A 25,900-nucleotide genomic window follows, 5' to 3' on the forward strand; every position below is an offset into this window, starting at 1 on the left:
AGAACATCGGGAAAGAACCTGAAGAATCGAGTCAAGGCCAAGTGGCGATTCGCTTGAGGTTTGTGCACAACATCACTATGCTGTAAAATGTATTGATAAAGTGAATGAAATATGTATTTTTCATTTGCTTTGAATTGTTGAAAATTTATTTGTGACATTAGTTATGATGTTTTGACTTAAATTGTTGAAACTTATTGTGTATATTTGAAATGACAATGTTTAGCAAATTGTTAAGATAAGTTTTGAAACCACAGTGCCATTACCATATATTTGAACACCTCACGAGCATGACTAGTGGGGGTAATTAGTTTCGAATTTTGATTCCTTCTCTGGAGAAGTGTTGAGGTATGCCAGTAGAAGAGGATGTGAATGGATATCCATATATTTGAGCTAGCTAGCCTTGTGATGTGATTTCTCTTTAGCCTCTGGCTATTGAGATTTTATTTGTTTCGAATGGCATGATCTAACTGTGGGTTTTATGAAATGTGTTTTGATACTTTGAAATGTGTTCCTAATGATGTTAATTTGAGGCAGATCATTTTGAAGGAAGCACATGAGTCTCCTTTTGCCATGCACCCTGGTGGCACAAAAATGTATAGGGGGCTAAAGGAGCATTACGGGTGGATAGGTATGAAAAGAGATATGGCAGAGTTTGTGTCCAAATGCCTAACTTGTCAGCAAGTGAAGGCAGAGCATCAAGTACCCACTGGGTTGTTACATCCACTACCAGTACCATAATGGAAATGGGAAAGAATAACAATGGATTTTATGATGGGACTTCCGAGGACACAGAAGAGTCATGATGCAGTATGGGTCATTATCGATAAACTAACTAAGTCTGCTCATTTTCTGCCAGTCCGGATGGAGTACTGTTTAGAAAGATTGGCCAAGTTATACATCGATGAGATTGTGAAACTGCATGGAGTGTCAGTATCCATCGTGTCAGACAGAGATCCTAGGTTCACTTCTAGATTCTGGGGTAGTCTTCAAAGAGCCCTAGGAACTAGATTGGACTTCAGTACAGCATTCCACCCACAGACAGATGGCCAGTCTGAGAGGGTAATTCAGATATTAGAGGACATACTACTGGCTTGTGTGATTGAGTTTGAGGGCAGTTGGGATACACACTTGCCTTTGATTGAGTTTGCTTACAACAACAGCTACCAATCAAGCATTGGGATGCCTCCATATGAAGCTTTGTATGGCAGAAAATGTAGAACCCCGTTGTGTTGGGATGACGTGGGTGAAAGAAAGATGATTGGACCTGAAATTGTTCAACAAACTAAGGAGAAGATCAGGGTGATCAGAGATCGACTTAAGACTGCATCAGACCGTCAGAAGTCCTACATTGATTTGAAAAGAAGGTATTTTGAATGTGCAGTGGGTGAGAAAGTTTTCCTCAAAGTTTCTCCTTGGAAGAGAATTATGAGATTCGGCAGAAAGGGGAAACTGAGTCCCCATTTCATTGGGCCATATGAGATTCTAGAAAGAGTGGGTCCTTTGGCATATCGTTTGGCACTACCTCCAGATTTGGAAAAGATGCATAATGTCTTCCATGTGTCTATGTTAAGGAGGTATTGATCAGACCCATCTCATGTACTACCAGTAGAAGATATTGAAGTGAATCCAGACCTCACATATGAAGAAGAACCCATTGAGATTCTGGCTTATGAAGTAAAGCAGCTACGGAACAAGCAGATACCATTGGTAAAAGTACTGTGGAACCATCATTCGGGCCAGGAGGATACTTGGGAATGAGAGGAGGACATAAGGAGATAGCACCCACAGTTGTTCAGAGATTGATACCAGGTAAAATTTCGAGACGGAATTTATTTTAAGGTGGAGAGAATTGTAACACCCCGATTTGTATAGCCTGGTATATTTCACTGTTCCGGTGATCGGTGTCGGTCCGGACAATTAAGCAGATTAGAACCACACTTAAGACAACTAGAGAAGCTATAAATACAAATAATTAGTAATGTCCAATTAGTTAAGTATAAGCAAGAAAAATAGAACATAAGAAGTTAAATGAGCCGAGAGTCACAACGATGGGTTACCTTCTTGGGAACGACTGCGAAGTCATTTTAAACTCAAATTTCGAACCGTAAAATGTGACGCCGCGGTCCTTAGGACCCTTATGAACATAGTGGAAAAGAGAAAATCACAAAAAAGAACTGTTAAGCAGGTTAAATAATTAGGTCAGGGAGCCGGAAGAAATATTGAATTATTTGCAAACCGGGAAAAACCAGCAAGGGGCAATTTGGTCAATTGACCCCGAGAGCTGACTCTTGACCTAACTGTTAAATAAAATCGGAGAAAAGAAAATTTTAAAGTTGGGAATTAAATTAAAGAACTAATAAAAAAATAAAAAAAAATAAAAAAAAAGGAAAAGAAAAGAAAAAGCTAATTACATCACTTTATGACATCAAAATGATGTCAAAATTAATTATTTTAATTCCCACAATTTTTAACCCATTCAAATACATAAAGTAAGACTTAAAAGACATAAAAATTAAAAAAGAAAATGGTCTTCTCCTACCTCAAAAAAATGACAGCCGTGGCTCTCCCAAATTCCACCATTGACTCCTCCATGAAAGCTTGAATACAAGCTTTTAAACACCCATTTGACCCTACCTTACCCTAAATTCTCCCATAAAAACTTGATTTAATCACTTGAGAAGAAGATTAGTCATCAAAGAAAGAAGAAAAGAAAAAAGAAAATTGGAGAAAAGGGGAGTTAGAAGTTGCTACACAAAGGTTAGTGACTTAAGTTGCAAATGAGTTTATTACTTGTGTTTATAACTTAGTTAACTTAGAAAAATGCTTAAAATGAAATAAAAATTTGTTGAGGGACCATGAATGATTTTCAACCAGCATGTATATGGGAGTATATTTGTATGGTTTGATGGATTTAATTGGGTATATAAACCTTAGTTAGTTGAATGACTATGGTTAGAAGCATGGAATCAAGTAAATGCATGAGGTTAGTGAATTAGGGTTTGGACATTAGGGTTTAGAGACAAAAAATGTGAAAAACTTGTAAATGGTGTCTTTGACCTAATGTGAAGTGAAAAATTGTCATTTGTGACCAAATGAGGTGTGTTAGAAGTGTTGGAATTAAAAGCCAATTCGGATTGGATAAGGTCATGTGCTGGCAGCATGACCAAAATCTCCTTTGAGGGACCAAAAATAAAATTTTACAAGTCCAATGGATATGGGACCAATTGGGGATGAAATAGGCACTAAATGACACAATTTTCAATGAGGAAGCATGCCCAAAAAGTGATTAAAACCTAATGAACAAAGTGACCAAAGTTGAGAAATCGCAGGCTGCCCTGCACAATCTAACTAAATGAACAGTATTTATTCATTTGGTCATAACTCGAGCTAGGCAGGTCAAAATAACCTGAAATTTTACCAGTAGTTAGATGCGATATAGACCTAAAACTTTCATGAAGAACACCAACCCAAATTATTCTATTAACCTCATCAAATTACTGAGCTAATTTGGGTCACTGAATCTGCAGACTGCAGATTTGCCATTTGAACAGTAAAGTTTCAATGGTTATAACTCTCTCTAGAAAACTCCAATTTAGGTGATTATTGAACTGATGGAAACCTAAGGCACAGTAGAACATTTCATATGAAGAAAGTTAGACCAAATTATGGACCTAACTTGATCAAATTGCTGAACGAAATTGGAATTAATAATCTGCTAGAATAAAATTCTACAGCATGAACAGTAAATTTAATTTGCTTATAACTTGAGCTACAAAACTCCAATTGGGGTGATTCAAAAAGGAGAATAAACTTAAGACAATAGGGAACATTTTCTGTGAAGAAAGTTTTGCCAAATTCCAATAGTAAGGTGACCAATGGAACAGTGCAACCTTAGACACTAAAACTGAAAATTATCAAATTTGCTTAAAAGACTTAAAAATTGAATAAACAACCAAAACCAACAAATTTAGTGACCAAAATGTGGTATGTGGGTGAAGTTGGAATTCCCATACCTATTAAGCCTTAGAAAGTCAACAATTTGACTTAAATAGTATAGTGAATAGTAACCCGAAACACAAAAATTTAGGGAACGTCGAGTTTAGCACGTTAGAGCTAGGTAAAAGTGAAGTTACATTAATTTTTAGATTTATGCTAAGTTATGGTACTGAAACACTGTAAAATTGTATGTTTCATTTGAAAAGAACACCGGGAAAGAACCCCAAGAATCGAGTCAAGGCCAAGTGGCGACTCGTTTGAGGTTTGTGCACAACATCACTATGCTTTAAAATGTATTGATAAAGTGAATGAAATATGTATTTTTCATTTGCTTTGAATTGTTGAAAATTTATTTGTGACATTAGTTATGATGTTTTGACTTAAATTGTTGAAACTTATTGTGTATATTTGAAATGACAATGTTTAGCAAATTGTTAAGATAAGTTTTGAAACCACAGTGTCATGACCATATATTTGAACATCTCACTAGTATGACTAGTGGGGGTAATTAGTTTCGAATTTTGATTCCTTCTCTGGAGAAGTGTTGAGGTGTGCCAGTAGAAGACGGTGTGAATGGATATCCATATATTTGAGCTAGCTAGCCTTGTGATGTGATTTCTCTTTAGCCTTTGGCTATTGAGATTTTATTTGTTTCGAATGGCATGATCTAATTGTGGGTTTATCAAATGTGTTTTGATACTTTGAAATGAACTTGGTTTGCATTTAAAATCTCATAATGCATGATTTGTACTTAATTCTCATGTTTAGCCAAATTTTTGAATAAATGTGATTTAAGTTTTGCATAAAGATTATTTTAGTATGTTGTGCACCACTGAGTCCTAGTACTCAGCGATAGCTTCTATTGCTGTCGCTGATACAGAGACTAGAGGAGCAGCAGACTGAGTTGCTGAGGTGTGAGGAGCTATCAGCTTGAAGTCATCGAGTATAATTTATACCCTAATTGTAAATATTTCTTTTGATGTATGTATTGCATATAAATGTATGGACATGTGAATGGGTCTTGAGCAGCTTGTATAAAATTTGTATGAAGTTTGTAATAAAGTTTAGTTTGTATTTCTTTTGATGTAAATTTTGTAAGAATGTATATAAATTGTTTTATCTCTAATGAAATATGAGTACAACTATTTTATTTAATTTAAATGAAATGTATTGCTAGTATTCTGAGGATTATTGAATTTTGAACTTGAGAAATTGATTGAAATGATTGTGGAATTGTTGAAATTGATTGAGTTTGATTGTGAAAGTGAAGTAGTGATTGTGAAAAATTTTTAGAAGTGCTTTTTACAGGTATTGAAGAACTATTTTCTCAAAATACAGACAGAACTCTGTCAAAATTTTTATAAAATTTGTGGAAAAATACAATGGGCCAAAATTTCCAACTAGCTTTCAACTTAATTACATGTTTTAAATTCTTATTAGTAAATGCTCACCACTTGTTAAAAGTAAGAAAATTGTTTTAAAATCCCTTGTAGGGTACTAAATGAATTATCGGTAGGTGAAGTTCGATAGTTCATTAGATAGTCTACGGGAACATGTCATGTCTTACAGAGGGGTAAGGTGTGACAAAAAAATTAAAGAAAAATTTTAGAAATGAAATACAATAATGTTAAATGAGTCGGTACCTCAGTGATGGGTGACCCTAACGGGAAATTGTTGTCTTCATAGCTAGTAGCCTTAAACCCAAGGGAAATCCCGTGAAATAATTTCTAGGATATTAGAGAAGAGTTACAGAACCCTAGGTAGCATTAGAATGCTAAGAAAAGGTTAGGAGAATTTTTAAGATTGGTATAGACAGTTTTGGCCCCTTAAGCCAAACGGAGGGCATTTTGGTTATTTCGCCTTCAGAGATGATTTTTAACTGACTTGTCATTTTAAGTGGGTGAATTATATGAATAAATATTGCTAAAAATTTAATAAAAAATGAGTGAAAATGAAAGAAAAAGCTTAATTATGACATCATGCTTGAGTAAGCATGATGCCATTAAAACCTCCCAACCAATCCTATTTAGACGCACACTTATAAAACCATTAAAAAGACATAAAATTGACAAAAAAAATTCAGACCTTCTTCTTCCCTTTCAGCTGGCCGAACCAGCTCTTCCCTAGCTCCTCCATTTTTCTTTGTCTTCGAGCTTGTATCTTCTTATTTCTTGCCCAAAACGTCAAAACCCTAACACTAAAAATAATCCTTAGATCCTCCTAAAGAGTTTGGTAGCCAAGAAGTGGAGGAAAAGTGAAGTTTATTTAAGGGAAAAATTCTGCCAAATAAGAGGTTAGTGCTATTTCTCGTCCTCTCTCTTCTTGTATCCATGTTAAAACCTTAAATTCAACTAGAAATTGTGGAAAAGGAAAGAAAAATATGCATGTTAAGGTCACTTCAAATTTCAGCAGCTAAGAGAGGGTGAGGGTTTTGATGGTTAGTTGCAATTAAGTTTGTTTATTAATGTCAATTAGTGTATATATGTGATGGATAGTTTGATGGAGTAGAGGTTGCATGAGATGAATATGGAAGTTAGGGTTTTGACCTCAATTTGGGAATTTTGTGTTGTGACTTGAATTTGATGATGTTGAGGTTCACTATTGACTATTAGAAGGGCAATGAATATGAATTGAAGTTGGAAGTTGGGTAGAATTGAAAATTTGGAGTGTTGTTCTTATGTAAGGAATTTTGGACCTATGAGTCCAGTGTGTTTAAATGAACATAAGTAGAGCTAGACAGCTCCAATTGGTGTGAGGCTAATTGTAGATGCAATTTGAGATCCTAAACCGCATTTTTTGTGAAGAAACCATGCCCAGGAAACCAACCTAAGTTGCCCTAAAAATTGACCTAATCAGGGTAACACACATACTGCCCTAGAAAAGTGACCAAATGAACAGTGTTTGTTCATTTTGCCATAACTCTGTGTAGAAATAGCCAAATGACCTGAATTTTATATCAATGGAAATATTAGACAATTTAGAAAAACTTTCATGAAGAACACAAACTCAAATTCTTAACCTAACTAATTCAAATTGCTAGTCCAAATTAAGACCCCAAATCTGGCAGAACTAAATTTGCCCAGAAAATCTGGGTAAGGACCAATCCGGCTAGTTATGGTAAATTGACCATAACTTGAGCTACAAAACTCCAAATAGAGTTATTCAAAAAGGAAATTAAAGAAGACACATAAAGGAACAACTTTGATGAAGAGAATTTTGTCAGATTTCCACTGTAACAATGACCGATGTAACAGTAAACTTAAGGTATGAAATCTGAAAATTTTGAATAACATAAAATAAGCTTTGAAATGGTATTGGAAATCAATGCCAGCAAAAATAAAATGCAAAATTTAGTTTCTTGGTGAACTTAGGCTTAACAAATCTATTATGAATTAAAAAGTCAACTTTTGTGTAGGAACAGCCAAGTGAATAGTAACAATCAAAATTAATGGAGTGAAAGGTACCCCACTTAAATGATTTAATGAATGTTTAAATTATGTAAATGTGTAGATGAGGTTTGTATTCTCATCACAAATAGAACTTAGGGGATATTGTTAATTTAATTTAAAATTTGATTTATAAATAACTATAAATGAAATATTAAAGGTATAAAGGATGTGCAAAAAATATTTGAGACTTAGCTTTCTTTTATGAATACAAATGAAAATACTTGAATCTAGGTACATATAAATGAAAATAACTGAATCTAGGCACCTGTAAATTGGTGTAATAAATTAGCTAAATGATAAATAGATAGTGAGATTGATATCTATGAAATATTAATGGATTACTTGAAATATGAATGATAAATTATATAAATAGTGTAATGAATAAATGGATAATGTTAATGTATGAATGAGACATTAGTTCTCATTATTATAGAAAGGTAAAGTACTTTCAGTACAATGGTATATGAGAACCATTGTTGTAAATTGTGATCAACACAAATGATATGATGAATAAATATATGAATTATGATGAAGGCAAAATTTATGTAGAAATGTATTTTAAAAATTTATACTTCTGTTAGGAATAGAATTAAAATGCTATAAATTATAATTAAAATTTGTCATGAAATAATGAAGTCATAAAACAAAATATATTAATATATAATGGTACTATGTGCCCATGTATTGCCTAGACATGTGTGTTAGATTGGTTAGATTGGCATGCCAATAGTGTATTATTTTAGCAGTACTGCGTAAGGCTTAATACCTGTATTCATGGCTTTATGCTCACACTCATGGCTTTATGCCCACACTCATGGCTTTATGCCTGTACTCATGGCTTTTATACCCGATTATATGTTATCATGGCTTTTTAGCCATATTGACTGCATACGTGGTTGACGTTCCATGTCCCATGGTATGATAACCCAAGGCACCACAGTGTCCAGTGCCAACATCCTGTTATCCTGTTTAGTTAACCTGTCATAGGTTACTTGGGTAGTGTAAATTATTGAAATTATTTAAGAATATTAGCAATTAAAAACATTAGAAAGTATAAAATGAAATGAGAAAAAAAAATAGCAATAGAAACATAACAAAACTATAATTTGCAGAATCATATAGAGACCTCAAATACAATACTCTTAGAATAAAATGTATATTGAATATTATTACTGTAAGGCTATAAACTGATTACTTCCAAAGAGGAACAAATTAGCATATAAGATAGTTAATACTAGAAATATCATTTTAAATCAAATTGATACTTGAATATTTAGAATGCTTGATTCCTTCTTTATTTGTATACATTATTTCTTTGTTATATTATTGTACCACTAAGCAGCAATGCTTAACGCGATGGATTATTTCCTTCGTGCAGATGCTGAAGCTAAAACCCAATAGACATTTGACTGGTATTTTTGGATCCTAGATCTACAGAATTGTCAGAACTGCTCAAGGTTGTCACATCTTCAGCAATGCATGTAGATAGGACTCGCAAAAGTTATTTTATGTATTTATAATTAGTTATTATGTTGAAATGTAAATTATGGAATTATAATTAATTTATATTTGTATATTATGTAAATTATAAATTATGAACTTGTGTAGTTAGTTTATAAATCATGTAAATTTATATAATTTGAAAATTTTTACATATGAATTAAGTATGAATGGGAATGTATGAAAATGATTATGAAATTGAAATATATTGATGAGATTTGAAATATGAGATGATTATGAGAATGATTGATGAGATAATTATGATTAGTATGGATAAGATTTTATTGTGAAAATATTATTGAATTTCAAGTAGGTGAATAGTGAAATACGCCCAATGGTAATAGAAACAGGGAAAACTCTGCTGGTTTCTCCTTAGAAAAATAATTTATATTAAAATATAACGAAAACAAATTATGTTAAGAATAAAGTAAAGTAAAATAGGGTGCTCTGGCACCGAATGTAGCACGCCTTGCTTGGCTACACTGTAGTCGGGTGAGGGGTATTACATGAACACCAAGAGATTTCGCAGAATAGGTTAGTCTAGAACAGTATTAAGTTTTGGCGATCCATCGCGTCAAACTCAGAAATTTACAATCTAGCAAATCCAAATCTAGTGGGTTGGTGAGCCTCGCTCTGCGATACATGCATCGATTCACCGCCCACACCATCATGGGGCATGGTTACAGTTTGGGAGTTGTAAACGCCAATGAACTACTTTTCCTATGGTGCATGGTGACTGGCCAACATTACAGCAAAGGCTATTTCCTCTGTGACCACTTTTAAAGTATATCCCACTAAGCCCCGGGGAACATCATAGTGGGTTGCTTGATCACAGCAATTGCTTTTCATTTCAGGTTTGTGCCTGTTCATGTCCGCTTACTCCCCATCGTGAGTCCCTCTTGAATCGACCAGACCATCTATATCTCTATGGAGATATGCAGGCAAGTGGGAGACCAATGCCTTTTAATTGATGCTGCAGGGAATGTCATCCTCCAAGCAGCACCGGGAGGGAGAGAAAGAGGTGAATCCTCTTGTGCAACACAGCAGTAACCACAACAGGAGGAACCAGACCCTATATTGCAAGGATCCTTAACAAGAGTTCTTCCCTACACACCACCCCTTGTAAACCCTATCCTTTTTTCCTATAAAAGATGGAGGCCACATTTCACGCTCGGATGCAAGCACTGGAGACCACTATTGAGGACCAGTTTTGCACAGTGGAATATAGTCTCCAAGAGGCCCATAACAAGTTGGATGTGATCTTAAAGCGCCATGATGCAAACGCGCCTTCCTCACCCTTTGAGAGTTTTTAGTTATAGGATCATAGATTAAGCCATTTTTGGTATACTGTACTGGCTTAGGCCTTAGTTTTGGCATCTAGGTCCATGATTGTTAATCCTTTTACTCTGCATGTCTTTGCTCTCTATCCTAATAATTAACATGCTCTTTTCTAAACATTTTGCTTATTTTATTTGCCATTAAGGACAATGCTAGTTCTGAGTTTGGGGGTGCATTTATGCATTTATGCATTCGCACATTGCATTTCATTATACTGCTTAATTATATCCATATTATACTTGTATATCAAAAATCCAGAAAATTTGTGCAAATTTTGAGAACTCTGACTTTTTTTTTTAATGGCTTTTAACTTAGAATTATAACTAAAACAATGATAAGCTAATAATTGGACTCTCTAGAATGGAGGAATGAATGTACCTAGGTAGGCAAAAAGGCTTCAATATGCTGTTTGTGAAAAGCTAAATCACCTAAGTAGAGTTAAACACCTTCATAGCCATTAATCTATCAATTAAACTTGCAAAATTTGGAGAAGATTTTTGAAATACAAGTAAACCTAAAAATGCCTCACCAGCTCTAAAATATATCTCTTGGACCAATCAAGGCGAAATCCTAGCATATGTTTAATGAATAGACGATTAAGGCATTCTTTGATATAGCCTAAATAAGCCTTAGCCACCCTTAGTTATAATATATCCCTTGCACCCAACTCGAGCCTATATTTTTACCTATATGAGTTTCCTTATTTACCCATAACTATTGACCTAGCCCCTAGCCTAAGCACTTACCTCACCTTTTGAGGAAGCCTAATGCATAAACGATATGTATATCAAGTGTAAAAGAAAATATGAGGAGAAGGTGTAAAACTCAAGAAAAGTGCAAGTATACAATTGAAATCAAAGAATAACCTGTCTTTCCAACCCAGCAAAAATAATGAGTTTGATTCAAAAAAAGAAAAAAAGAGAGAGATAGAGAAGGTTACAAGATAAGCATGCTTGGCACTATAAAAACTGAGAACTCCTTCTCTCCATACAAGACCAGTAGTATAAACTTGGTATACTTAGTATTTTATGCATAGATGCTATCCTCATATTTGCACTCCTTAAAACTCTTTATTAGCAATGAAATCATTATCCCTTAGCCTCATTACAACCCTTTTAAAGACTTTTGATCTTCTGAAAGTGTATGCAACATTAGTGGAGATAGGAAATTGAGATATCCATATGGAGTTGGAATTAAATAAAACTCACCACAATCATCCTTAATAGACTCAACTTGGGGGAGTAAGTGTTTCATAAGTCTATCCTGATGAAACAGGTTATTTGTGACTTATTAATACCCTTGCATAGAGGAGTAATTAGTTAAAGCATCATGAAAGGGGTAAAGCTCTAAATAGGTAGCTGTTGAGGTCTCTATGCCTTGAAGGAGGGAAATTGGTATGAAAGATGGAAGGAGTTCAATTGTATGCATATTGAAATTTGGTTATGTTTCTAAGTTTCTCCTAAAAAGTGTTTCAAAACGGTTTTGATTTGCTTGAGGACAAGCAAAAGTTTGAGTTTGGGGGTATTTGATACACTTGTATTATATAGATGCTTTTTAAGCATAATTATATAATATTTCATGGATTTAGATAGGTAATTGCATGCATATTTGATAATTTTATTAATTTTTGTAAATTTCACTGATCCATACTAAAATCTATGTTTTCTACATATTTTTAGGTATTCTGAAGGAAATTCAAGGCATAGGAGCAAAGAAGGAAGCTTGGAAGAACTTAAGAAGCAAGACAAGTTACTGATACACTTTACACAGGTCGTGTAAACACAGCCACTAACCCATGTAACTTCTTGCCTGGTGAGACTTAAAGAAGTTGCAGAAAAGCCATAGTACATGGGCCATGTAACTTAGGCCTTGTACCTTTAGAGACCCGTGTAACCTTCAGTCGCTAAGGCTTAAAGAAGTCAATAGAGCATGCACAAGTACACGGACTGTGTAAGTTGACCCATGTAAGCATCCAAGGCCCATGTAACTTACTGACCCCGCCAACCCCCCCTTCCCCCCCCCCCCACCCCCCATCTAAAAAGAGGCCATAAGCTCCAACAACTTAAACGCCCCAGGCCGTGTAGTGACACACGGGCCATGTACTACATTTTAGCAACTTTTTAATTCTAACTCCAACTCCTATTTTGGCACACCAATTGGACTTTTAATACCCTCGAGACTCTAAAACTTAACCCTAGGACACCTAATATAAATAGAGGCTAGCAGAAAACATAGGAAAAAGGAAAAGAGATACGTCTACATACACACACAAGGGGAAGAGATTTGAGAGAAGCCTTTTTGAGGAACCCTAGCCGTCTTGAATAAGGATCACATCAGTGCCAAGAACAGACTTCTCAGCCAAAGTTTCACAAGTTCAAAACTACAGAACCCTCCCTTGGTTCTTTTGTTTTTAGTCTTCATATTAGTTTTATGTGCTTTTACTTTTATTACATTATGCTTGTTAAACTCACCATGACTGAGTAACTCCTTAAATTCTGGAATTTAGAATGTAGCATTCTTGACTTTTTTTATGGATATATATTGAGCTTTATTTAATGGAATTGAGTTTTGTTCTTTGATTCAATCTCTTGTGTTCTTATTGCATGCTATGTGTTGGTACCCACCTAGTCATGATCTAAGATACTAATTGATGAACTGAGAAGTGAAGATTAGTTTGAAAAATCAAGATTTTGAACCTAGAAAATCTGACTTAGAGATAGGCTGATAACCTTTATGAAGTTCCAAAATTAATCATACATCTCAAAGAGTTTTGATTAGGACTAATCATCGATGAAAATAGGGTTTGGCTTTAATTGAAATACACCTTAGATACCTTGAGAGAGGATCTAGGATACCTTAGGATTAATTTTCATCCAAGAAACATATACTTAATCCATTAATAAAGCAAGATCAACATTATAACAAGGTTAATATGTGAAATCTATAATTCTAGAATTATTCACATAATTAGAATTCTTTTTAAGTTTCCAAATTCACTTTCTTTAATTCTCAATAGTTATTCGTTTTAGTTTAGAATTTACCCTCTTATAACTTTTGGTAGTTTAAATATTAGTAGCATGCTCTAGAGCATATCATTTTGTATGTATCTTGTATATACTTCATTAATAAAAAGCAATTACACTTTTCTATTTACATAATCTATTTATGTGTAATTGAAAAGGTTCATTGATATTTTATTGGAAATTCTATTCTTAAGTTATTAAGAATATGAGTGATAGTATTTCTAGCACCAAGTATCATAAATTGATTCACAATCGAGGATACTTCACAAAGGACATGACTTATCCAGATAGATTGTAATCATATTTGTTCCCAAAGTATTATTATGAGATATTAATAAGTTAGAGTGGTGAGTCACATGCCACATAACAAACATGATAGGCACTTATAGATGATAAGTAGGCCGAACCAGTGATACTTATGACAAGCACGTGGAGTTTACTCTTGTCAATGCATTATCATATATCATATCAGTGCATATAATCTTTAGACCTGAGATAATAGAGTTATCTTGTATATAGGTGGTTTGAGTTTGATATTGCTTTCATACTCGTACTATGTATGGGTATACAGGCATGTGTTGGCTCCTACTAGTTATATATGGAGATAGGTGTTGATCAAGATGGGATCCGTTACCCTAAGTAAATAGGGATAAAATCCTATGTTCCTTTAATTATTCTAGATGATTCAAGTTCCTGGCCAGGACAGATAGACTTAGTCAGAAAGGTATTTCTGACAAGAAAGTCTAATTAATCAAGAACTAAAATTAAAAGAGAATATAAGATTCATAGCAAATGGAGTTTGACATTAACCATGACTCCAGCTAGAATTGGGATTTTACAATGGAAAGATTTTAGTGCATGGTAACATACGATTAAAGGTTCATTTAAGGTATTCCTTATTACTGATTGAGTGGCCATGGCATGCTATGCTAGGTTTCAACCATGGTCTATGATTTAGGGAAATCATTCACTGTAAGAAAGAGTTCTAATGATATTAAGAGTTAGTATCATTTTTCATTGCCAATTAGTGATGAGCCTAGTAAGTCACACATATATACAAGTTTATCAGCAAGTAAATTATGGTTTAATTGCTTAATTAAATAGCATAATTAATTAATTAATTAGGTTTGGTTTGCAATGAGATTGCAAAGTCCCTAGTATGACTTGAAACCAAATCTAGGTTATTGGATGTATAACATAAATTAGATTTATATTTAAAGAGTTTAAATATAAATCAAATGGTGAAATTAATTAATGGAGATTAATTAATTAATTAATTTGTATGTGATATAAATTAATTTACGGGATAAAATACAATTTCTAGTTGAGAACTCAAAATTATATACAAGGGCAAAATGGTAATTTCACATGGTGACAAGTGGCACCATGAGATAGTGACATGTGGCACCCATATGATTAAGCCACTTATTTTCCCATGATGGAAGACCATCTTTTGATGATTTAATCAAGCTTTGACACTTGTCTTAATAAGATTAAGACAAATAAAAAGGAAGATTAAATCATGGCTTGACATATGGCACCAATTAGTTGGGTTTTGTCTCTTATATATAAATGCAAGACAAAAGGAAGAAGCAATAATCTTCTTCCTTTTCTTGTTAGCCGGAACACTAGCTTTCTCTCCCTCTTCTATTTTTCTTCCATTGATAGCTAGAGAAAAGCTTTGTTTTCTCTTGAATCAAAATACTACAAAGAGTTTCTAGTGCATCCACATCTATTAACTGTCACACTTTACCCCTTTGTAAGGCATAACATGATCCTGTATAATACCTAATGAACTACCAAACTTCACCTATCGATAACTCATTAAGTACCCAACAAGGGATTTTAAAACAATTTTCTTACTTTTACAAGTGGTGAGCATTTTCTAATAGGTATTAAAATATTTAATTAGAGTTTGAAAAATAGTTAAGATTTTTGTCCCATTTTATTTTTCTGTAAATTTTATAAAAATTTTGGCAGAGTGCCGTCTATATTTTGAGAAAATTGTTCTTCAAATACCTATAAAAAGCACTTCCAAAAATTTATCTCAACAACTTCATCAATTCAACATCCATCCCAACCAATTTCAACATCATTTATCAATTTCCAAAATTCAACATCATCAAATTACTATAATTCAATTTCATTCAAATTAAAACAAAATATCTCTATTCATATTTCAATAAAGATAAAACAATTTAGATACATCATTCTAAAAATTTACATTAGGAAAAATCCAAACTAAAATTTAATACAAGCTTTATACAACTCTATACAACTGTTCATGACCATTTTCTATATTTACATACACTACATACATCAAAATAATTTTTACAATAAGGGTATAAAATATACCCGATAAACTTCAGAGTAGGTAGCTCCTCAATCCTCAGCAGCTCACTCTGCTGCTCCTCTAGTCTCTATATCTGCGACAGCAATAACAGCCATCGCTAAATACTAGAACTCAGTGGTGGACAACATACTAAAATAATCTTTATGCGGAATTTAAATCGTATTTATTCAAAAATTAAACTGAACATGAAATATAAACTCAAAACATGATTTATAAGATTATAATCCAAATAATTTCATTTCAAAAGTCTCAAAACAAATTTCATAAAAACACACAGTTATATTATGCCATTCGAAACAAATATCATCTCAATAGCCAGAGGCTAAGGAGAAGTCACAACACAAGGCTAGCTAGCTCAAATATATGGATATCCATTCAATTTCTTCTTCTACTGGCACACACCTCAACACTTCAGCCAGAGAAGGAATCAAAATTCGAAACTGATTTCCCCCACTAGTCATGCTAGTGAGGTATTTAAATATATGGTCATGACATTGTGGTTTCAAAACTATCTTAACAATTTACTAAACATTTGATGCCATTTCAAATATATACAATTAAATATTCAACAATTTAAATTAAAAGCATAATAAACATTTCAAGACAATGATATCACAATTCAATATTTTAATTCATTCAAAACGATGTGCAGAAGAAAATTTACAGAAATTCTATGTTTTGCACAAACCTTATACGAGTCGCCTCTTGGCCTTGATTTGACACCTCGGATTCTTTTTCGGTATTCTTTTCCACTAAAACACATAGTTTTACAGTGTTTCAGTGCCATAAATTATCATAAGTCTAAAAATAATTTCAAATCTAACTTTATTATGCTTAATTTGACGTTTTTTGAAATTTGTATTTCGAGGTTACTATTCATGACACTATTTAAGTCAATTTGTTGACTTTCTAATGCTTAATAGGTATGAGAATTCCAATTTCACCCACATACCACATTTTGATTACCTAATTTGTTGGTTTTGGTTGTTTACTCAAAACTTAAGTCTTTTAGGTAAAATTTAAAATTTTCAGCTTTGGCGTCCTATGTTGCACTATTCCATTGGTCATTTTGCTGTTAGAATTTGGCTAAGTTTTCTTCATAGAAATTGTTCCTTATTTTCTTAACTTTATTATCCTTTTTGAATCACTCCATTTGGAGTTTTGTAGCTCAAGTTATAGCCATTTAAACATGGCTGCTGGATTGGCCTAACCCAGATTTTCTTGGCACCAAAACTGGTTCTGGCGGTTTTGGGTCACCAAATTTGGGTGGCTAAATGACTTGGTTAAGGGCATAATTTGGATTTGTGTTCTTCATGAAAGTTTTAGGTCTATATCTTACCTTTCTACTGGTAAATTTCAGGTCATTTAGACTTGCCTAGCCCCAGTTATGGCCAAATGAACAGAGTTCATTTGGTCATTTTTGTACAGGGCAGAATACCTAAGTCCAGATTTGGTCAATTTGTTCACTAGGTTTTAGTCACTTTTTGGGCATGATTCCTAAATGAAAAATGTGCCATTTTGTGTCTATTTTCATTCCCAATTGGCCTCACACCAATTGGGTTGGTAAATTTTTAGTTTTGGTCCCTGAAAGGGACCTTGGTCCTGCTGCCTGCATAATGTCCCTAAGCAATCCGAATTTCCATTCAATTCCAACACTTCCAACATACCCCAATCGGTCACATATGACCAATATTATGCTCAAACAAGGTCAGACACACCATTTGACTAATTCTCCAATTTTTGTCTTCCGAAACCTTAGGTCCAAACCCTAATTCACATATTTGTTGCATTTAACTAATTCAAAGCATACCAATACCATTTCTCACTCATTCAAGCTTGCATACACTTTTAATTCAATCAAATTCATGCATTCCCATCTCAAACCGTAGCTGGCCGAAATTTATACATAGTCCTCCAACACTTGTTTTCATTTGATTTTAAGTTCATTTCTAAGTTCCTTAAGCTAAAATCACAAAGATTAAACTAAAAGTTTGAAGTTTGAATTACTAACATTATGCAGAATTTTCTTTCTTCCTTCCTTCAATTTTTTTCTTCTTTCTTTCCTTTGAATATTCTCTTCTAGTTGCCCAAACAAAATTGAACCATGGTAGGACAATTTTCTATGGTGAGGTTTTTGGTTCTTCAAGCTCAAAAGTGAGTTTTAATGGAGTTTTGGTGAGGGAGAGGGTGAGAGAGAGATGGGTCACGGTTTTGAAGAAGAAGATGACACTTTTGGTTTTTTTTTTTCTTTCTTTTATGTTTTTTTAACCTTATAGAAGACCAAAAATTATCTTAAATAAATTTGTTAATTATAATGTTTATTGCATCATGCATGATGTCATGCATGTCATCACTTTTTCACTTTTTCTTTTTCATTTTTTTTCCATTAGTTCTTTAATTTAATTTCCGATTCCGAAATTTTATTTTCTCTGATTTTATTTGACAGTTAGGTCAGAAGTCAGCTTTAGGGGTCGATTGACCAAATTTCCCCTCGCTTGTTCGACCCGGTTTGCAAATAATTTAATATTTCTTCTAGATCTCTGACCTAATTATTTGAGTGGCTTAACACTTCCTTTTCGTGATTTTCTCTTTTCCACTGTGTTCGCAATAGTCCTAAGGACTGTAGCGTCACATTTTACGATTTGAAATTTGAGTTTAAATCGGCTTCGCAATCCTTCCCGAGAAGGTCACCCATCGCTGTGACTCTCGGCTCATTTAACTTCTTATGTTCTGTTTTTCTTATTTATACTTAACTAATTAACAATTACTAATTATTTGTGTTTAGGGTTTATCTAGTTGTCTTAGATGTGGTTCTAATCCCTTTAATTTTTCAAACCAACATCGGTCACTAGAATAGTGAAATATACCAGGCTATACAAATAGGGGTGTTACAATTCTCCCCCCCTTAAAATAAATTTTGTCTTGAAATTTTACCTGGCATCAATCTCTGAACAGCTGTGGGTGCTATCTCCTCATGTCCTCGTCTCGTTTCCAAGTAGCATCCTGGCCCGAATGATGGTTCCAAAGCACTTTCACTAATGGTATCTACTTGTTCCGTAGCTACTTCACCTCATAAGCCAGAATCTCTATGGGTTCTTCCTCATATGTGAGGTCTGGATTTGCCTCAATCTCTTCTACTGGTAGTACATGAGATGGGTCTGATCGATACCTCCTCAACATAGACACATGGAAGACGTTATGTATCTTCTCCAACTCTGGAGGTAGTGCCAATCGATATGCCAAAGGACCCACTCTTTCCAGAACCTCATATGGCCCAATGAAACGAGGACTCAGTTTCCCCTTTCTGTCGAATCTCATAATCCTCTTCTAAGGGGAAACCTTAAGGAATACTTTCTCACCTACTGCATACTCAATATCCCTTCTCTTTAAATCAATGTAGGACTTCTGACGGTCTGATGCAGTCTTAAGTCGATCTCTGATCACCCTGATCTTCTCCTCAGTTTGTTGAATAATTTTGGGCCCAATCATCTTTCTTTCACCTACCTCATCCCAACACAGGGGAGTTCTGCATTTTCTGCCATACAAAGCTTCATATGGAGGCATTCCAATGCTTGATTGGTAGCTGTTGTTGTAAGCAAACTCAATCAAAGGCAAGTGTATATCCCAACTGCCCTCAAACTCAATCACACAAGCCCGTAGCATGTCCTCCAAGATCTGAAATACCCTTTCAGACTAGCCATCTATCTGTGGGTGGAATGTTGTACTGAAGATCATTCTAGTTCCTAGGGCTTTTTGAAGACTACCCCAAAATCTAAAAGTGAACATAGGATCTCTGTCTGATACGATGGATACTGGCACTCCATGCAGTCTTACTATCTCATCAATGTATAACTTGGTCAATCTTTCTAAACTATAGTCCATCCGAGCTGGCAGAAAATGAGCAGACTTGGTTAGTCTGTCAACAATGACCAAAACTGCATCATGACTCTTCTGTGTCCTCGGAAGTCCCATCACAAAATCCATTGTTATTCTCTCCCATTTCCATTCTGGTACTGGTAGTGGATGTAACAAACCAGCGGGTACTTGATGCTCTGCCTTCACTTGTTGACAAGTTAGGCATTTGGAAACAAATTCTGCCACTTCTTTTTTCATACCCATCCACCAGTAATGCTCCTTTAGCCCTCTATATATTTTTGTGCCACTAGGGTGCATGGTAAAAGGAGACTCATGTGCTTCCTTCAAAATGATCTGCCTCAAATCAACATCATTAGGAATACACATTCTGCCCTGGTGTAGCAGTAGACCATCATCTCTAATTGAGAATTCTGGTTTTTTGCCCTGTTTGAGTTCTTCCAACAGCTTCTGATACTTCTGATCATTCTGAGTAGCAATTTTAATCTGATCAATCAACACTGGCTGTACATTCCATGCAACTGCTGTCTACCCTCATCATTAATCTCTAAGCTGGCATGTAATGATCTCAACTGATGTACCATAGACAAAGGAGTAACCCATAGACTTGTCATAGTTTTGCAACTTAAGGCATCAGCCACTACATTAGCTTTCCCTGGTTGATAGTCTATCAGACAGTCATAGTCTTTTATCAACTTTAACCATCTCCTCTGTCTCAAATTCAACTCCTTCTGAGTGCCTAGATACTTAAAACTCTTATGATCTATGTAAATGTAGCATTTCTTCCCATATAAATAGTGTTTCCAGATCTTAAGAGCTAACACAATGGCTACAAGCTCTAAGTCATGTGTCAGATAGTTCCTCTCATGCAGTTTTAGCTGGCGTGATGCATAGGCAATGACATTTTGATCTTGCATCAATACACAGCCTAACCCATTGTGAGAAGCATCACTGTAAACTGTGTATTCTTTACCTAGAGTAGGTAAAGTCAAGACTGGAGCCTGAGTCAAACACCTTTTTAACTCATCAAAACTCTGCTGGCATTTATCTTTCCACTGAAATTTCACATCTTTTCGAAGTAACTTAGTCAATGGAGATGCCAACATGGAGAACCCTTTCATAAATCGGCGGTAGTATCCAGGTAAACCCAGAAAACTGCGAATCTCCGTGATATTTCTGGGTGGCCTCCAATTAAGGACAACTTCTATCTTACTTGGATCTACCTTGATGCCCTCTATTGATACTACGCTCCCCAAGAAGGATATTTCCTTTAGCAAAAATTCACACTTCGATAATTTGGCATATACCTGTTTCTCCCTCAAAGTATGTAGTACAATCCGCAGATGTCTATCATGCTTTTCTACACTCCTCGAATAAACCAATATATCATCTATGAATAGCATAACAAACTGGTCGAGGTATGGTCTGAAGATAGTGTTCATCAGATCCATAAAAGCAGCCGAAGCATTAGTTAACTCGAATGGCATGACCAATAACTCATAATGGCTATAGCGGGTTCTGAATGAAGTTTTACGAATACTCTGCTCTTGTACTTTTAGCTGATAATAACCTGATCTCAGGTCAATTTTGGAGAACACAGCTGCACCCCTCAACTGATCAAACAAGTCATCAATGCGGGGCAATGGATATCTATTCTTTATTGTCACCTTATTCAATTGCCAATAGTCAATACATAAGTGGAGAGTGCCATCCTTCTTCTAAACAAACAACACTGGCGCTCCCCAAGGTGACACACTAGGGTAGATAAAGCCCTTGTCAAGTAGCTCTTGCAACTGCACTTTCAACTCTTTCAATTCTGCAGGTGCCATTCAATATGGTGTTATAGAGATTGGGTCCACACTAGGCATAACATCAATCTCAAACTGCACTTCTCTTTCTGAAGGCAATCTTGGCAATTCATTAGGAAACACATCTGGAAAGTCACATACTATAGGGATGTCCCTCAGTGTTGGACTCCCCACTTGGTTGTTTGTCACATGTGCCAAGTATGCTTCACACCCCTTTCTGATCATCCTTCTGGCTAGTGCAGCCAAAATGATATTTGATGGCAGTAAATGCCTCTCCCCATGTATTACCACATCACCGTACAGAGTGAGACCAAAAGTGACTGTCTTCAGTCTACAGTCAATCATGGCGTGATGCCTGGCTAACCAATCCATGCCCAAGATAGTATCATAATCTCTGAAGGGCATTTCAATCAAATCTGACAGAAAAACATGTCCTTGGATCACCAAAGGACAGTCTCTATAGATTCTGTTGACCCGAACCTCTTGTCCTAACAAACTAGTTACTAGCACTTCAAAACCCATTTGGACACATGGAACAGCAAGTGAACTGACTATGCTAGCACTAACATACGAATGGGTTGAACCTGGATCAAACAAAACAAATACTTCTTGATCAGAGATAGAGAATGTACCAGCTACAACATCGGAAGTCTTAGCCTCTTCTCGCTGTCTCATTGTATAAAACCTGGCTGAAGCACTTCCTTGTGCTGACTGACCAACAGTACCCTGACTACCAGAAGCATTGCCTTTACCTCTGCCTCTTCCTCTGCCAACTAGTTGTGATCCTCTAGGAGTAGGACTCTGAATAGATCCTTCTGTAGTCATAGGAGTAGGACCAAATCTAGGTGCACTAGTGTAATCTTTTCCAATATGACCCTTTCCTCCACAGTTAAAATAGGCTCTTATTGCCTAATAGCATTCTCCCCCATGAATCTTTCCACAAGTCTCACAGGGGCGGGGAGGCTGTGAACCCCTACTCGACTACTGACTAGACGTAGGGGGTCTCTGTCCAGAGAATCTGCCCCTTCCAAACCTTCCACCTCGACCTCTGTTAGGTCCACCAAATTTCTTCGTCTTCCCAGAAGTACCACTAGGACTTTGTTCAACTAATTTTTCCCCTTTATCTTTCTCTGATTTTTCAGCTTTCTCTGATTTTTCTTTTGCTGGGATCGCTTCTGATTCAATTCTTTCCAACCTAAGTGCTTGAGAAATGAGCTCTGAAAAATTACTATGTCTGAATCCCACTACTTGCATCCGTAGGCTAGGCTTCAAACCCGTCTCAAATCTCTTGCACCTTTCCTTGTTGGTAGAAAGGAGACTCTTAGCATAATGGCTTAAGCGAGAGAACTCCCTCTCATATTCTACCACTATTATGTTGCCTTGCTTCAAACTCATAAATTCTTGTAGTTTCTGATCCACATATGCATCTGGGATGTATTTCTGTCTGAATTCTCTAATGAAGTCATCGCAGGTCAGTACTGGTGGTTCAGCCAAGCTATGGGGATGGTCTTCCACCAAGCATACGCATCCCCTTGCAGTAGCAATACTGAGTACTCGAATTTTAGTTCATCTTGGCAGTGCAGCTTCTTGAACACTCTGTCCATTCTTTCTAGCCATTGCTCTGCCTCTAGTGGGTCTACTGTACCCTTAAATTCCGTAGCCCCATACTTCAATAGCTTGTCATACTGTCAGGCTGGAGCTTAAGGTTGTATTATAGGTGTCTGGGGTGGAGCTTGAGCCGGCATACCCCCAGCCATTTGTTGAAACATTGCCGCCATCTGCTATGTGAACTGTGTAAGAAACTGCGGCATTTGTGGGGCTGGTGCCACTGACCCACTGACATTTTGTAGAGCTGGGGCTTCCCTTGTGCCTCAGCTTCAACAGATTGCTCAACTGAGCAATCCCCTTCTTCCATTTCAATCTGGAGTAGGATATCTCTTGAACAAATAACACAAGGAGATTTCCCTTCGTTAGTTCATATTTATGATGTAATGCACTGTATGTAACAAATAAGGATATTGAGCAATTGTGCTTAACAACGAAAAGACACAAATTCACAAGTTAAACCATACTTAAAAAAAAATTTGCTCTGATACTACTAAAACATGTCACACCTTACCCCACTACATAACATGATCCCGTATAATACCTAATGAACTACCGAACTTCACCTACCGATAACTCATTAAGTACCCTACAAGGGATTTTAAAACAAATTTCTTACTTTTATAAGTGGTGAGCATTTTTTAATAGGTATTAAAATATTTAATTAGAGTTTGAAAACTAGTCAAGATTTTTGTCCCACTTTATTTTTCCATAAATTTTATAAAAATTTCGGTAGAGTGTCGTATGTATTTTGAGAAAACAGTTCTTCAAATACCTATAAAAAGCACTTCCAAAGATTTATCTCAACAACTTCATCAATTCAACATCCATCCCAACCAATTTCAATATCATTTCCCAATTTCCAAAATTCAACGTCAACAAAATACTATAATTTAATTTCATTCAAATTAAAACAAAATATTTTCATTCATATTTCAATAAAGATAAAACAATTTAGATACATCATTCTAAAAATTTACATTAGGAAAAATCCAAACCAAAATTTAATACAAGCTTTATACAACTCTATACAACTGCTCATGACCATTTTCTACATTTACATACATTACATATATCAAAATAATTTTTACAATCAGGGTATGAAATATACTCGATAAACTTCAGAGTAGGTAGCTCCTCAATCCTAAGCAGCTCACTCTACTGCTCCTCTAGTCTCTATATCTGCGACAGTAATAACAGCCATCGCTGAGTACTAGAACTCAGTGGTGGACAACATACTAAAATAATCTTTAAGCAGAATTTAAATCGTATTTATTCAAAAAATAAACTGAACATGAAATATAAATTCAAAACATGATTTATAATCCAAATAATTTCATTTCAAAAGTCTCAAAACAAATTTCATAAAAACACACAGTTACATCATGCCATTCGAAACAAATATCATCTCAATAGCCAGAGGCTAAGGAGAAGTCACAACACAAGGCTAGCTAGCTCAAATATATGGATATCCATTCAATTTCTTCTTCTACTGGCACACACCTCAACACTTCAGCCAGAGAAGGAATCAAAATTCGAAACTGATTTCCCCCACTAGTCATGCTAGTGAGGTATACAAATATATGGTCATGGCACTGTGGTTTCAAAACTATCTTAACAATTTACTAAACATTTGATGCCATTTCAAATATATACAATTAAACTTTCAATAATTTAAATTAAAAGCATAATAAACATTTCAAGACAATCATATCACAATTCAATATTTCAATTCATTCAAAACGATGTGCAAAAGAAAATTTATAGAAATTCTATGTTGTGCACAAACCTTATATGAGTCGCCTCTTGGCCTTGACTCGACGCCTCGGGTTCTTTCCCGGTATTCTTTTCCACTGAAACACATAGTTTACAGTGTTTCAGTACCATAAATTATCATAAGTCCAAAAGTAATTTCAAATCTAACTTTATTATGCTTAATTTGACGTTCTTTGAAATTTGTATTTTGGGGTTACTATCCATGATACTATTCAAGTCAATTTGTTGACTTTCTAATGCTTAATAGGTATGGGAATTCCAATTTCACACACATACCACATTTTGGTTACCTAATTTGTTGGTTTTGGTTGTTTACTCAAAACTTAAGTCATTTAGGTAAAATTTCAAATTTTCAGTTTTGGTGTCCTATGTTGCACTATTCCATTGGTCATGTTGCTGTTAGAATTTGGCTAAGTTTTCTTCATAGAAATTGTTTCTTATTGTCTTAACTTTATTCTCCTTTTTGAATCACTCTATTTGGAGTTTTTTAGCTCAAGTTATAGCCATTTGAACATGGTTGCTGGATTGGCCTAACCCAGATTTTCTGGGCACCAAAACTAGTTCTGGCAGTTTTAGGTCACCAAATTTGGGTGGCTAAATGACTTGGTTAAGGGCACAATTTGGGTTTGTGTTCTTCATAAAAGTTTTATTTCTATATCTTAGCTTTCTACTGGCAAAATTTCAGGTCATTTAGACTTGCCTAGCCCCAATTATGGCCAAATGAACAAACACTGTTTATTTGGTCATTTTTATACAGGGCATAATACCTAAGTCCGAATTTGGTCAATTTGTTCACTAGGTTTTAGTCACTTTCTAAGCATGATTCCGGAATGAAAAATGTGCCATTTTGTGTCTAGTTTCATTCCCAATTGGCCTCACACCAATTGGGTTGGTAAATTTTCAGTTTTGGTCCCTGAAAGGGACCTTGGTCCTGCTGCCTGCATAATGTTCGTAAGCAATCCGAATTTCCATTCAATTCCAACACTTCCAACATACCCCAATTGGTCACATATGACCATTTTTCAGGTCAAACAAGGTCAAACACACCATTTGACCATTTCTCCAAATTTTGTCTTCCAAAACCCTAGGTCCAAACCCTAATTCACATATTTGTTACATTTAACTAATTCAAAGCATACCAATACCATTTCTCACTCATTCAAGCTTACATACACTTTT

Source organism: Hevea brasiliensis, chromosome 3 (genome assembly GCF_030052815.1).
Source record: "Hevea brasiliensis isolate MT/VB/25A 57/8 chromosome 3, ASM3005281v1, whole genome shotgun sequence".
NCBI lineage: Eukaryota > Viridiplantae > Streptophyta > Magnoliopsida > Malpighiales > Euphorbiaceae > Hevea > Hevea brasiliensis.